The sequence below is a fragment of the Triticum aestivum genome, chromosome 2A (assembly GCF_018294505.1).
Source record: "Triticum aestivum cultivar Chinese Spring chromosome 2A, IWGSC CS RefSeq v2.1, whole genome shotgun sequence".
Lineage (NCBI taxonomy): Eukaryota > Viridiplantae > Streptophyta > Magnoliopsida > Poales > Poaceae > Triticum > Triticum aestivum.
Genome location: NC_057797.1, coordinates 733013701 through 733027273, shown reverse-complemented (window position 1 = coordinate 733027273; position 13573 = coordinate 733013701).

Genomic DNA, 13573 nt, shown 5'->3' with positions numbered 1-13573 from the left:
TTGCAGTATCTTCCACACGCAGGTGTACGAGGAAGGAAGCAAGTATCGTGGTAGTCCACGAATTGATGAAAACATAAGGCAAGGTCCTTTGAAAGGATCACCTATGGCGTTCAACATGAGGGGTCCTTCCAAAGGATCTCCGATGGCATTCAAAATCGTCAGCGAAATCACCAATGCACGGAGGTTGTCGCCAAGATTTGCTGGACAAGAGAGGCATGGGAAAACAAAGGTGACGTCGGAACTATGCTTTTTCAATTCAACACACAAACAGTTTTATGGGAGAACAGGGTAAAGTGGAGAACAGGAGGACGGTTGTCCGTTTTGTACGGATGTATGTGCAGTTGTTCTTTTATATAGGATGTTGTTGTGCGTCTTTGGTTGTATGGTGTAAACAGAAGCACATCTGTGCCTCTTTGTGCAGATGTGTGTCTAGCATGGTCGCATTCGTGATGTGAACAGTGCCTCTGGTGTACTGCTTATACTCGTTGAAGAGGCACGGGTCTGGTTTTGGTATACCAGATGAGCCCTGACGAGTCATATACATCTTTTGTTTAGAAATTAAAAAAATGCATATGCTGCTCTGGATATCTAATTCTGTTTCTTGCCATGTGTTCAGGATTTGGCGGAGGGGATAACAGACGAGGGAATGAAATGTCATAGTTCTCCATCCATTTCGAAGGAAACGCAACGTTCACAGCAGCAATAGCGTACAGTGCCAGCACGGATTGCATGGTAGAAGCAGCACAGTCCCTTGGTTGCTCGAGTGCCGGAGAAACAAGGAGCAGCATTGCACAATCCAACATTGGAGAGGCAGACTCATTTATGGATTTGGTTGTGGCATGCAGAAACGATTCTGCTGCGCGTGACAAACAACAGAGCAGCAGCAGCTCCGCTGTAAGTGGACCTGTGGCTGGTGATGAGACTGATGTCGTCAGAAGTGAATGCGATCAGACGAACGAAGACACGGTGGACAGAATCATCATGGCGCCGCCGACCATTGTAGAGAAAGAAATGGATGACATGTTTAAAGATTTCATATACCCAACGATTCAGGAGGTCACCGAAGCGGTCGAACCAGAAGGTGGTATGGTATTCGGATCATTGGATGAGTGCTTTTTCTTTTTCCGTAGATATGCTAGAAAGGTTGGCTTTGCTGCCAAACGATCAACGAGCAGAAGATTGACATATGATCAGCAGCTTGACAAGCAGGTTTTTCAGTGCACCAAGGAAGGGTGGAATAAAACAACTGAGAGACATGTTAAGGAGAGAAGGAGCAACTGCTTGATCCGTACAAGCTGCCCAGTCCAAATAACATCCAAGAGGGATACATATAGGAGGAAATGGTATCTGAAGAACGTGCGTCTAGAGCACAACCACGAGCTTCACCCATCTGATTGGATGCTGAAATTCATGAGATGCTATAAGAAGATGACACCTCAGGAGAAATTCTTTATACAAGTGCTGCAGAAGGCGAGGTTAGAACCAAGGAAGGTTATGCAAATTTTTGCTGCCATGGGGAAATCGAGGCGAGAAATTATGTTCGACACGATTGACCTAAGCAACATTGCATGCCGGGAGAGGACTGGAGAGCGCGGCACTGATATCACAGACACCATGAAACTGTTTGCTGATATGCAGAGGCAGAGGCCGGGATTCCACCATGTGGAAGAGACAGAGAACAATATAGTGCGCAGCCTGTTCTGGACAGACTCCCTGTGTAAGATGAATTATGATCTATATGGAGATTTCGTGTCTTTTGACACCACATTCTCTACGAATATATATGGCTTGCCATTTGCACCAATTGTAGGTGTCGACAACCACGGGTCGACCGTCCTATTTGGGGTAGGCCTTTTGAAGGATGAGAAAATAGGGTCGTTCAAGTGGCTCCTAAGCACGTTTGTCGAGGCAATGGGAGGTAAAGAGCCGAAATACATAATAACAGACCAGGACCAGGCGATGAAGACTGCAATAAAGGAAACTCTTCTGAGGACAAGGCACAGGTTCTGCTGGTGGCATATTAGGAAGAACCTGAAGGAAAATAACGCAGTAGTGTTTGCGCAGCACCCAGGGATGTCTGATGATATATTTTGAATCGTCAAAAACTCACTCGATCAAGACGAGTTTGAGCGTGCCTAGAAAGCAACAATTTCTCTGCACAAGGCGGAAGGCAACAAACATCTGAACACGCTATGGGAACTCCGAAACTTTTTGGGTGCCGGCCTACTTCAAGGACTGTTTCTATCCTTTCTCGTCAACAACCACTCGCAGTGAGAGCACGAATTCTATGTGGAAGAATTACGTCGACCACTCAGACACTATAAAAAGGTTTGTTGAAGCGTATCACACGATTCAGCAAAATTGCCTCGCCACGCTTGACAAGAAAAGATACCGAACAGAAGAGAAGGCGCCATCACTAGAGACGGGTTTTCCGATTGAAAGACAAGCAAGTCAAGTATACACGAATGAAATTTTCAGGAAATTCCAGCTGGAGCTACAGAACCGGACTTACTTCAAGTGCTCTGATCTGGCAAAGGGGAGGCAGTATTTTTTAAAAAAGATTATTGATCCTGGAGATAAAGTGTGGAGACCTTATCCCGGCGAGGAATTTGATAGGTCTGAGTTCAGGGTAGACGTGGATGAGCAAAAAGAAATATACAGTTGCAGCTGCAAGAAAATGAGTAGGGATGGCATTCAGTGCTGCCATGTGCTTAAGGTGATGGACCAAACAGGCATGGTTGATCAACTTCCAAAATCCTTTGTCATCCCCGGATGGACCAGGAATCTATCAGAGAGTCCGAAAGTTCTGTCTACAAGTCAAGGTGATAGCATGAGCATACAAGACGATGAAATTATGAGATTCGGCCTCGCTTACGCTAAGTTGTCGGATATATGTTCAAATGCATGTAGAAAAGAGAAGGCATACCTTCTGCTGCATGAGTGTATGGTAGACATGAAAAATAAAAGTCACGGCAGCACTTGCTGAGGAACCAGACACAGGCATTCTTGTCGAAACTCTCAAGAACCCTCCCATGAGTGGCTCAAAGGGTACGAAAAAAGGAGATCAAATCAAAGCTGGCTCTGAGAAGAAAGGAAAAGGCTTCAAAGCCGCAACCAAGTGCGGCCGTTGTTGAGAAAAGGGTCACAGGAAAACAAACTGTCCGGATAACCCAGAAGTGCAAGAGAGGATGAGGATTGAAGAGGAAAAGAGGAAATCACAGCTGGAGAAGAGGCAAGGTCAATGAAATGGCCGACAACACCGACAACACCATCGAGGACATCAAACAGCTCAGGACAATGCACTCCAAGCCCAGGAGGAAGACGTCAGACGCCAGCAATTCCAACAACCCCACTGACAGCAGGGAGCATTTACCAAAGTCTTGCATCTACGCCAGAATCAAACATGACACAAGCCAGGGACACAAAATGCGTGCAGGGAAGCCCGGGACAAGGCACGGAATCTGCGCTGTCCATTTCCAGAAAGGAAAGGTCTGAGTGGAGACTTTTTGGTACCGGAGAACAGTACGAATAGAAAAATTAAATGGTAATAATGCAGCTTAAACAGGACGTGAGGAAAAAATAGTGATGACTGCAATCTTTCACTTTGTTTTTATGTATGAATATTAATTTTATAGGTAAATAGGTTGAATAGCTACGCAGAAGGGTCGATTTGCACAAGGGTCGGGAAGGAAGTATGGATCGTTGAACATTCAAAAACAAGGCCGCACGTGGAGCGATGCAATAGCAATAAATTGGTTGGGATTGTTTATTTTCTTGTGCTGTGGTTATAAGAACGGATTGTAAGTTAATTTGCTATAGTTATAGAAACAAAACAAATTTAAATAAGAATGCCTTTTGCTTCTTTATGTTTTTTTACTCTGCGGACAAAAATATTAGAGACACAAGTTTCCTTGTTATTTTCTGCAGCCGCCTCGGTTTTTGCACATGGATGTCGTAAGCACACAAGCATGCTTCTCTGCTGCGTGACAGGTAGATAAAATTAACCTAAGTGCACATGCAGCCATGGCCATGCCACCGGTGAGTGTTCAACCGTGACTCTCACGGTTGCATGGTCACGCCCGCCGTTATGGAACGAATACGTTTTTAAGCACAGAATCTGGGTTGTGCTTCTCAGGCTGCATAACCGTGGCTTTCGTGGTAACTGTACCTCGCCTGTTCTAACGCATGTTCTTCTGTTATGAATGCATGACTGTAAGTAGTTCAAATAACCGTGCTTGCGATGCGTGTCCAACCGTGCCCCATGTGCCTTCACGCGATGCTTCTGTGATGCAAAGATTTCAAACACAATGGGTCACGGTTGTGGTTGCGTTTCTGTTTTTACAAATGGATATAGTGCCTAGCAGTAGGTTCACGACGTTTGCTGTTGCTACTAAGGCACGTGGAATCATGGCCGTGCCTGTGTGTGGCATGTAGAACAGTGCTTTACAATGCCGAAGGCAGGACTGTGTGTCTGGTTCTTGAAAAGCCGTGGTTCTGCCATCACTTCATTGACTTGGTTTTGTCCGTGTTTTAGCAGAATCATCTACAAAGCAGAGGCATGGCCTTGAATCTTCTAGTGACTTAATTGTAACACTTACGTTTGCTTTCTGCAATTAACACACGAATGTGACTCCACGTAAAACACAAGCATGCCTCCCCGAGCAGCTTTACCTTGCCACTCCTGGTTATAGATCAATGGATGCATTTGAGCACAAAGAGACACGAAGGTGACCTCTGACTTGAAACACTGACAAACTTGATGGTTCGTGCATTTGAGTTAAAATCTCACAACGAAAACAATTGTAACATGGACAGTTGTCCGTTTCTATTAGGTTTCTGTAATAATTGCACAATCGTGACTCCGGGTAAGAATAAACCATGCCTCTTCACCGACTCATTGTGAATCCAATTAGAAAACCTCTGTGCGTGACTCTATGTAATTAGAAGACCTTTGAGGGTTGTATGCCCATGCTTGTGACCCTTGAAACTAAAACACAGAGTAAACGCCCGTGCCTCTATGCTGTATGTACGTGCTTATGCCTGTACAAGGAAATATGTTTTTAAAAACAGGGGTCTCTCGTATAGGCCATTATGTGCCTCACAGGGTAAACGCCCGTGGCTGTGCGTAAGACTAAGGTTAGCGTGACTCTATGTAATTCCACAGACCATGCCTCTAGGCACTTCATTCCCGTGCCTGTGATAATTGTGATCCCGCGTAAAACGCAAGCATTCCTCTCTGTGCCTCCATACCGTGCCTCTCCTGGTTTTAGAGTCAATGGAGTTATCTAGAACACAAAGAGACACGAGCGTAGACACGAACTATTGTACATGCCTGTGTGTTATGTAGAATAGTGCGTCACAATGCCAAAGGCAGGACCGTGTGTATGGTACGTGACAATGCCAAGCCGTACCGTGTGTCTGGTACGTGACAAGCCGTGACAAGAGCGTTTCAGCAGAATCATTTGCAAAGCAGAGGCACGGCCTTGAATCTTCTATTGACTTAAATGTGAACGTGTCCGTGGGAAATTTTGCTGCTCGTAGAGGCAAGATGACTATAGAACCATGCTTCCGGCGTCAAACAGATTCTTCTATTGAATGTGTGCCGTAAATAATTAATACACGGACGGGCACGCCCCGTGCCTGGTCTGCGTGTGCAACAGTGCATCTCCTACCTTGAAAGCCGTGGTTCTATTTAATGTTTCAAGCAGTCACCTACCATTGAGTTGCTACGAGTAGTACCTAACCCGGGCCCCTCTGTGAGAAAGAAAAATAGAAGAAGTAATTAATCTGGACCCCTCCGCTCCCCGTCGTGGGTATTTAAGGCGTCTCGTGGATTGATAGGCTGTAATCCATTTCTCCAGATCCACCTCGGTGAGCACTGGTCGTGGGCGGCGCCACCCCAGCAACGGAGGTGGAGATGGAAAGCGCTGCTCGTAGCATCAAGAGGTCGAGAGTGGCGCCACCGGCGACGCCCCTTTCTGGTGGTGTGCTGGTCGTCGGAGGGGATGGAAGCGGCGACCGTGCTCCCTCTCGATCCAATGAGGAAGAAGAGGGATGTTGTGCTGACCGCATCAGCGATCTCGCCGACGGTGTCCTAGGTGAGATCATTTCTCGTCTTGCCATCAAGGATGGCATCTGTACTTGAATCCTCGCCCGTCGCTGGCGTCCTTTGTGGCCCATCGCTCCTTTGAATCTCGACTGCCGCGAGATCTCTGACACTCGTCTTTTTAACGATGATGAAAAAGTTCATATCGAGACCATATCTCATCTGTGCGCCTTCACCAATCAGCCCGTTCGTAAATGCTATTATGGAACGCGGCTTTGTAGAAATCCTGTTGTCAGTCTTCCAGAATCCATTCTGTCCGGCCATGCTGGCTTAGTTAGACGCCTCTCTATTCCGGCGTGCTACCTACAGTGCAGGCCCTCCACCGTTGATGTGTGGCTCCAATCCTGGAATTTGAACAATATCCAGGTTCTTGAGTTCTATTATATCTTCCCAGAATTTCTGACGCAAGAGGTAAATCTATTGGATCTATGCACTTCAACTACGCCCTCGGCCCCGGAGTTCGCGTTTCAGTTTTCCTCCTCTCTCCACACCCTCGGCTTTGCTCTTTTCCAAATAGCAGACAATTACGTAGGGACGTTTAAGCTACCACTGGTGAAAAGACTCTCGCTTGTGGAGGTTGATATATCAGACGCGTCGCTGCAAAGCATAATCCACTCTAGTTGCCCTGCACTTGAGTCTCTCCTGCTTGTTTGCAATAGAGGAGGTTGTTGTGTCACAATAAACTCGTCTAACCTTGTAAGAATTGGAATTTTTTGTCCACACAGGGAACTCATTGTTGAGGATGCCCGTTCGCTTCGACGGTTGATTGTTGATTGTCTGGTTGACGACTGTTCGATAACCATTGTCTCTGCACCTAAACTGGAGACGTTGGGTGAATTCGTGTTTGTGTCTCCCTCGAAGCGTCTTGAGGTACTGACTTTCCTTAATACTGGAACAAATCTGTACTTGTTCCGATGTTTGTTCTATTAATTTGATGGTCTTTGTTGTATTCTTCATGCAGAATCAGGACTTGGAGGTAACCGCTGTCTCTGCATCTGAACCGTATCCATGTCATCTGACGTGTCTTGAGGTATTGAGTTTTTATGATACTTCCAGCTTAACTTTATTTGCGAGGAAACAAGTTTTATTTCATCCAACCTTTATGCTATTAGTTTTGTGATCCATCTTCTGTTATTTTTCATCAAGGGTGTTAAGGCGGTCAGTCTGACAACAATGCGTCAATCTGTCAAGACCTTGCTTATCTACATTGATTATAAGGTGGACATTGTCGTTGATTTGCTGCAATGCTTTCCAAAACTTGAGAACTTGTTTGTCGAGGTGATGATCTTCAGAAATTTGCATTCTGTAGTACTCGTTCCTTTTTGAAATGCTAGTCTTAATTTTGACTGAAATTGGTGCTCCCGTACCTACACATGATTTATTGTTGGATACATCCACATATAGACAAGTCTATGTCTAACTTCTTGTTACGGAGGTGGTAGTACTAATTGTTGCATTTGGTTTTTTGATGGTCTATATCTCTTTTTATAGACGCTAAGTATTTTCAACCTATCATTTATATTTTAGGGATCATTGATTTCTCATGGTGAAAAAAAACAAATGGCGTCGTAAGTACCGGCAGTTTCTCAAACATCACGACTTTTGTCTGAAGACAGTATCGCTGGAAGATTATGTTCGCTCTGGGAGTTACGCTGAATTTGCGATGTTTTTTGTTCTTAGTGCAAAGGATCTGGAGACCATGACCATTAAGTTTACCTCCCCTCCCGCAGAGTTCACGGGAGTATTTTACGAAAAGCAACAAAGGGTTCTGGAGTGGGATAGAAGGGCTTCTGAACATGCACGTCTTAGATTATCATCAAGTTGCGGCCACGCGCGTCCGCATTTAAGAAAGAGGAGTCTTGAATACCTGGATTTGACGGTTCCGTTCAGGTGTGGATGCTGAAATTAGGCCTTGTGTTAGTTGACCAGGTGTATGGAGTTATTTGTTGTTGCGTTCTTTTGAGCTTGGGTTTTATGTAAACTTTATAAGACTATCATTGTAGTCTTTGCACCGTGTGTAGGCTTGTCTGTTTTTGTGTTGCGTGCAGTCATGAAGGAAATGTTTGGTTTTGCGGCTTTGTATGGCCGAAGGACCATAAAATGCTGTGGCACCAAGGTTAAGAGACATAAAGTAGATTTAATGTTTCAGTGGAGAGATGCGCACTGCATGTGTAAGCGTGCTATCTTGTATGTACGATGGTGCCTGTCTTATATATGTACCTGTATCACTGTCCATGCTTTTGACCTTGTGCTGGCATTGTGATTAAAATTATCTGCTTGAATAACGTGCCTTTCACAGCCACCCTACTGTGCATGTAGAAAAGGAGCAACGCCAGCTGATAAAGTGCTTTTTCTACTACTAGATGTGTGGCCCTCGTTGCATGACTTTCATGCGTTTGACAGTGGCTCTTTGGTACAGAACCGTGGTTGCAGAGAGTTCTTGCCCGTGCTTTTAAGGACAGTGTCTCTTGGATCGGTCATTGATTGCCTCACAAAGTAAACAATGAGGGTTCACATCTGAATCCAATTCTGTTATGTTTCTGTAGTAAGCGCACGAACGTGACTCTGCCAAATACTCAAGTATGCCTCCATGGGCTTCTCGTTCGTGCCTCTCTGTCTAAACGAGTCAACGGAATCATTCGGAAAACAGACACAATCATACATGACTCTATATAATACCACGTGATGCCTTTGTGGATTTGATGCCCGTGTCTACGACCCTTATCACTAAAATACAAAAAGTCACAAACACACATAACCGTGGCTGCAGAGACTTTATCAGGAAAGAAGTGTGACGCAATTCAGTACGGAACCGTGTCTGTATCGACTTCATGTCTGTGCTTTTAAATACAAGGAAATAAGCTTTTAAAATGAGTGTCTCTCATATAGGCAATTATGTGCTTCATAGAGTAAACGCTCGTGGCTATGCGTAAGACAAAGGTTTACTTCCGTGGGCTAGACGCCCGTGCATCTTCGTCTGATCGAGTCTCGCAGGCGAGCATGAACCTGTGTAATACCATTGACCATGCGCAATAACCACATGATTGTGACCTTGCCTAATATTAAAGTATGCCTTCATGGGCTGCTCGTCTGTGCTTCTCCGTCTGAACGAGTCTACTGAATCATTCAGAACACAAACACAGGTGAACATGACTCTATTCAATAGCACATGATGCCTTTGTGGATTCGACGCCCGTGGCTGTGACCCTAATTACTGAAACACTAAAACAGAAAGATTGCAAGACCGTGCTTTTAAAAACGCGCAACAACGATGACATCTGCAATTTTGTCCCTGCACTGTGCCAAACCGTACCTCGTGTGCATAATCGTGCCTGCGATGCGTGTCCAACTGTACTTCATGTGCCTTCACGTGGTGCTTCTGTGATGCAAAGATTTCAAACACAATGGGTCACGGTTGTGTTTGCATTTCTGTTTTACAAATGCATATAGTGCTAGTGCTTGGCAGTAGGTTTCCGCCGTTTCCTGTGAAAGAATTACGTCTTTACGTGCTACTGAAGCACGTGGAATCACGGGCGTGCCTGTGTGGCATGTAGAACAGTGCTCATCGTATCACTTCACGGCCGTTGTGTGGTTCGTGTCAAACTGTGCGTTTGCCATGGTCGTGCCTGTGTGACAGGTAGAACAGTGCGTCTTGAATCACTTTTTTACGAAATCATTATCGTCTGTGTGTTTGCTGACAAACCGTGGTTCGCTGAATCATTCGGAACACAAACGCTAGCACAAGCGAGCATGACTCTATATAATACCACACGATGCCTTTGCGGATTTGACATCCTTTCCTGTGACCCTTATCACTGAAACACAGAAAGTCACAAATGTACATAGCCATGGATGCAGAGACTTGAAGCCCTTTTAGTTAATGAAATGTACGTCATGAGCAAAAGACCGTTTAGCCATCTACCCAAATACCAAGTTCGCTGTTGGTAAGGTTACAGATTGAGCCAAAAAGGTACGGGCATTGTTTCAGCACACCTACGTAAATTCCAAACCGGAAAGTGGCGGGAACATCTAATTCCAGCACTGTTTTCAGCACTTACAAATGAATGGATCCTTTAAATTCAGGTGCTCAACACATGCGTGCCTTAGATCCAAGTTCCCGTGGTTGCAACTTAGCGACAACCTAAGGCAAGCATGTTTAGAAGCCTTTTTGTCCCACTGAAGCACGTCTTGTTGCTGTTTGTAGAATTCCTTCGTGAAGTGTTCCTAAATAAGAAACTTGATCCTCATAGTCTGCAGCTGTGCTGCATTGAGAATAAAGAATGTTGCAAATCGAATGCTTTTGTCGCGTTGAACATAGCTTTCCAGCGTCAGTGACTTCAAACGAACATCATGATGGTGCTTGCAAGAACAGTCGTTCGCAAGAGTTTCTGCATTAGAGGTTATTTCCTGAATAAACATGAATATTTGAAATGGTTAAGCTCGAAAGAGTGATTCAGCTGGAAGGAATAAGTCTATAACCTCTGTTGTAATAAAAGCTTTATTTTTAGTTTTGTCCTAATACTCGTCCATATACACCTTTGTCCATTACATACAAGTTTTCCTTTTGTTGAATGGAGTTCTGCACCATGCATGGTATGTGTTTTAGAATTTGTGTGAGAAGCATCACCTCGGTATACAAGTTTTCCAAGCTTCAGAAGTGTTCCACCAAGGAAAAGACTGCGTGCAGGTCATAATCCATGCTGATAGACAACTTCTTGATGGAATAAACCGTTCTAGATGTGCTGACTGTCGGCAAACACTTCATGTAGAGTAAAACATAATATTAGTAGAGGAAAGGTTGAATTGCATGGAACTTGTTCGTACCAAATGAATGGAGGTGAAAGTATTGTTGAAAGTCAGTACCTGAATAATTATACGGTCATTTGTGATGCCGGATTCACAGAAAATATTTGATAATTTGCCCATGACCTGTAGTTTAGGTGCAGAGGTGATAACTACCCGCAACTTTTTGCAATCACCATCATAAAGCAATCGTTGAAGTGACGAGGCATCTTCTATAACAATTTTACCATAGTAACCAGAAATGCCAATGCTTATAAGGTTAGGTGAGTTTATTCTGATGGAATGGTGCCTGACTGTCCAAACAAGTAGCAGAGACTCGAGTGTAGGAGAAGTAGAGCCGATGATGCTTTGTAATGATACGTCTGATACATCAACATCTACTAGCGAGAGTCTCCTGAGAAGTGGTAGTTTAAGTACCCGTGCATAATTGTCTGGTAACTTGCAAAGAGCAAAGGTGATGGTTTGGAGAGAGGAGGAAATCTGAGGGTTTAATGCTGGTGGTGATGGCATGAGTGAAGGGCATGAGAATGGCCCTATGTCATGTTGTCTCAAGCATGGTGGGAACAGGTAGTAAAACTCGAGCACCTGTAGATTGTTCAGTCTTGGGGATCGAAGCTAGTCATCGACCATGGAGTGCCTGCAGTCGAGGTAGGACGCCGGAATGCACAGGCGGCGAACTGCACTCTAAGGCCCGAAGAGGATGGCCTCTGGAAGGTACGAATCATGATAGGAATTATCTTCACCGACATGTTCTCCTCTAAAAAAAGTTCTAGTGTAGGTTACGCGGATGAGTTCCTCCGGTGTGGCGGAGTTCGCGGTGACCAACTCGAAATGTACTTGATCTAGAGGGTTAAAAAGACGTGGGACAGGGATCTCACGGCAGTCCAGATTCAGAGGAGCGGCGCGCCAAACAGGGCACCACCGACGTGCGAGGATTTGAGTGCGAGCGCCTTCCTTAGTGGACAGGTGGGATATGACCTCACCGAGGATGGCGTCTGGGAGGTCGCTTATGCGGTCGGGACCAGACTGATCTTCTTGATCCTCAGATCTGGTAGGCGCACCCTCGCCGCTTCCAGCCGCTACCACCAAACCACTAGATGAAGGGGTCGCCGGTCGCGCGAGCCTCGCCCTCTTGGTGCTCGGGGCACCAGAGTAGACCTCCATCTCCGTCTCCATTGCTGGGATCGCGCCGCCTGCGAGCGCCGCTATATTTGGCGTGGATCTGGACAGTCCAAGACAGAGGGTGTGGCTAGGGTTTCAAGATGCCGTCCGTCCGCCTTAAATAACCACGAGCCAGACCAGGGTCACCGGAAGAGACGTCCGTCGGACCCTTGGGTTTCCGTGGCGGCGCCACATGGTGTTCACACCCGAAAACGTGGAGACGCCCGCCGAAACATTGTGTTTCCGCAATCAATGACGAACGTGGCTCCTCACATAACATAAGCATGCCTCCATCGCCATCCCGACCGTGCCTGTCCTGGTAATATAGTCACTGGATGCATTTGGAACACAAAGAGACACCAAGGTGACTCTGGATAATTACAGTTCATGCGTTTGTTTGTTTGACAACCGTGCCTGTGACCTGAAACATTGACACACAAAAAGTCGTCTTCGTGCGTAAAGTATCGTGAATCAAGGATGAGGCGGCTGCTGCGGGTTTCCGCTATAAATGCATGAACGTGATCCAATGTAAATACAAGGAAATAAGATTTTAAAAACAACGTCTCTTTTATAGGCTAACCCGTGCCTCACAGAGTAAACATCCGTGGCTGTGCGCCATAGGTTCATATCCGTGGGCTAAACGCACGTGCATCTTCCTCTGATAGAGTCGCAGTCTAGTGTGACTCATTGTAATACCGCCGACCATGCCTTTGAGCGCTTCTTGCCCATGCCTGTGACCGGAACACTAAATCAAGGATGAGGCGGCTGTTGCGGGTTTGCGCTATAAACGCACGAACGTGATCCCATGTAAAGCATAACCATGCCTGTCTGGGCTTCATGGCGGTGCCTGTGCTTGCGGACAGTTCAACGGATTCATTTGGAACACGTAGACAAACTAACGTGATTCTACACAATGGTAAGCCGTGACTTTCTGGGACTCACGACCGTGCGAGCAATATACCAGACCAGCGTCTCTCGAATAAGCCATTCCGTGCCTCACAAAGTAAACAGTGGGTGTCCTCATCTGAACCAATTCCGCTGGTTCTGCGCAATTAGAAAACAAACGTGGCTATGCGTAATACAAAGCTTTGCCTCTGTGGGCTTAACGACCGTGCTTCTTCATCTGATCGAGTGGACGGAATCATTCGGAACACAAAGACAGGCGAGCGTGACTCTATATAATACAATACCATGACTTTGAGGACTGTACTCTCGTGCCTGTGAACCTTAACACTATGACACATACATCGACAAACCTCCGCGCTTTTATCGAATAATATACGTAACATCAAGAAAAAAGCGTGACCCAACTGAGTACGCAATTGTGTTCATAGAGAGTTCATATCTTGTAAACTTTTATTTACAAGAGTTCGTGTCCGTAATACAACCGACCATGCCTTTGAGCGTTTTATGCTCGTGCCTGTGACCCTTAACACTAAACGTCTATGCGTCTCTGTCAGTCGTAGGCTAGCGTGATTCTATGTAATACCACCGACTATGCCT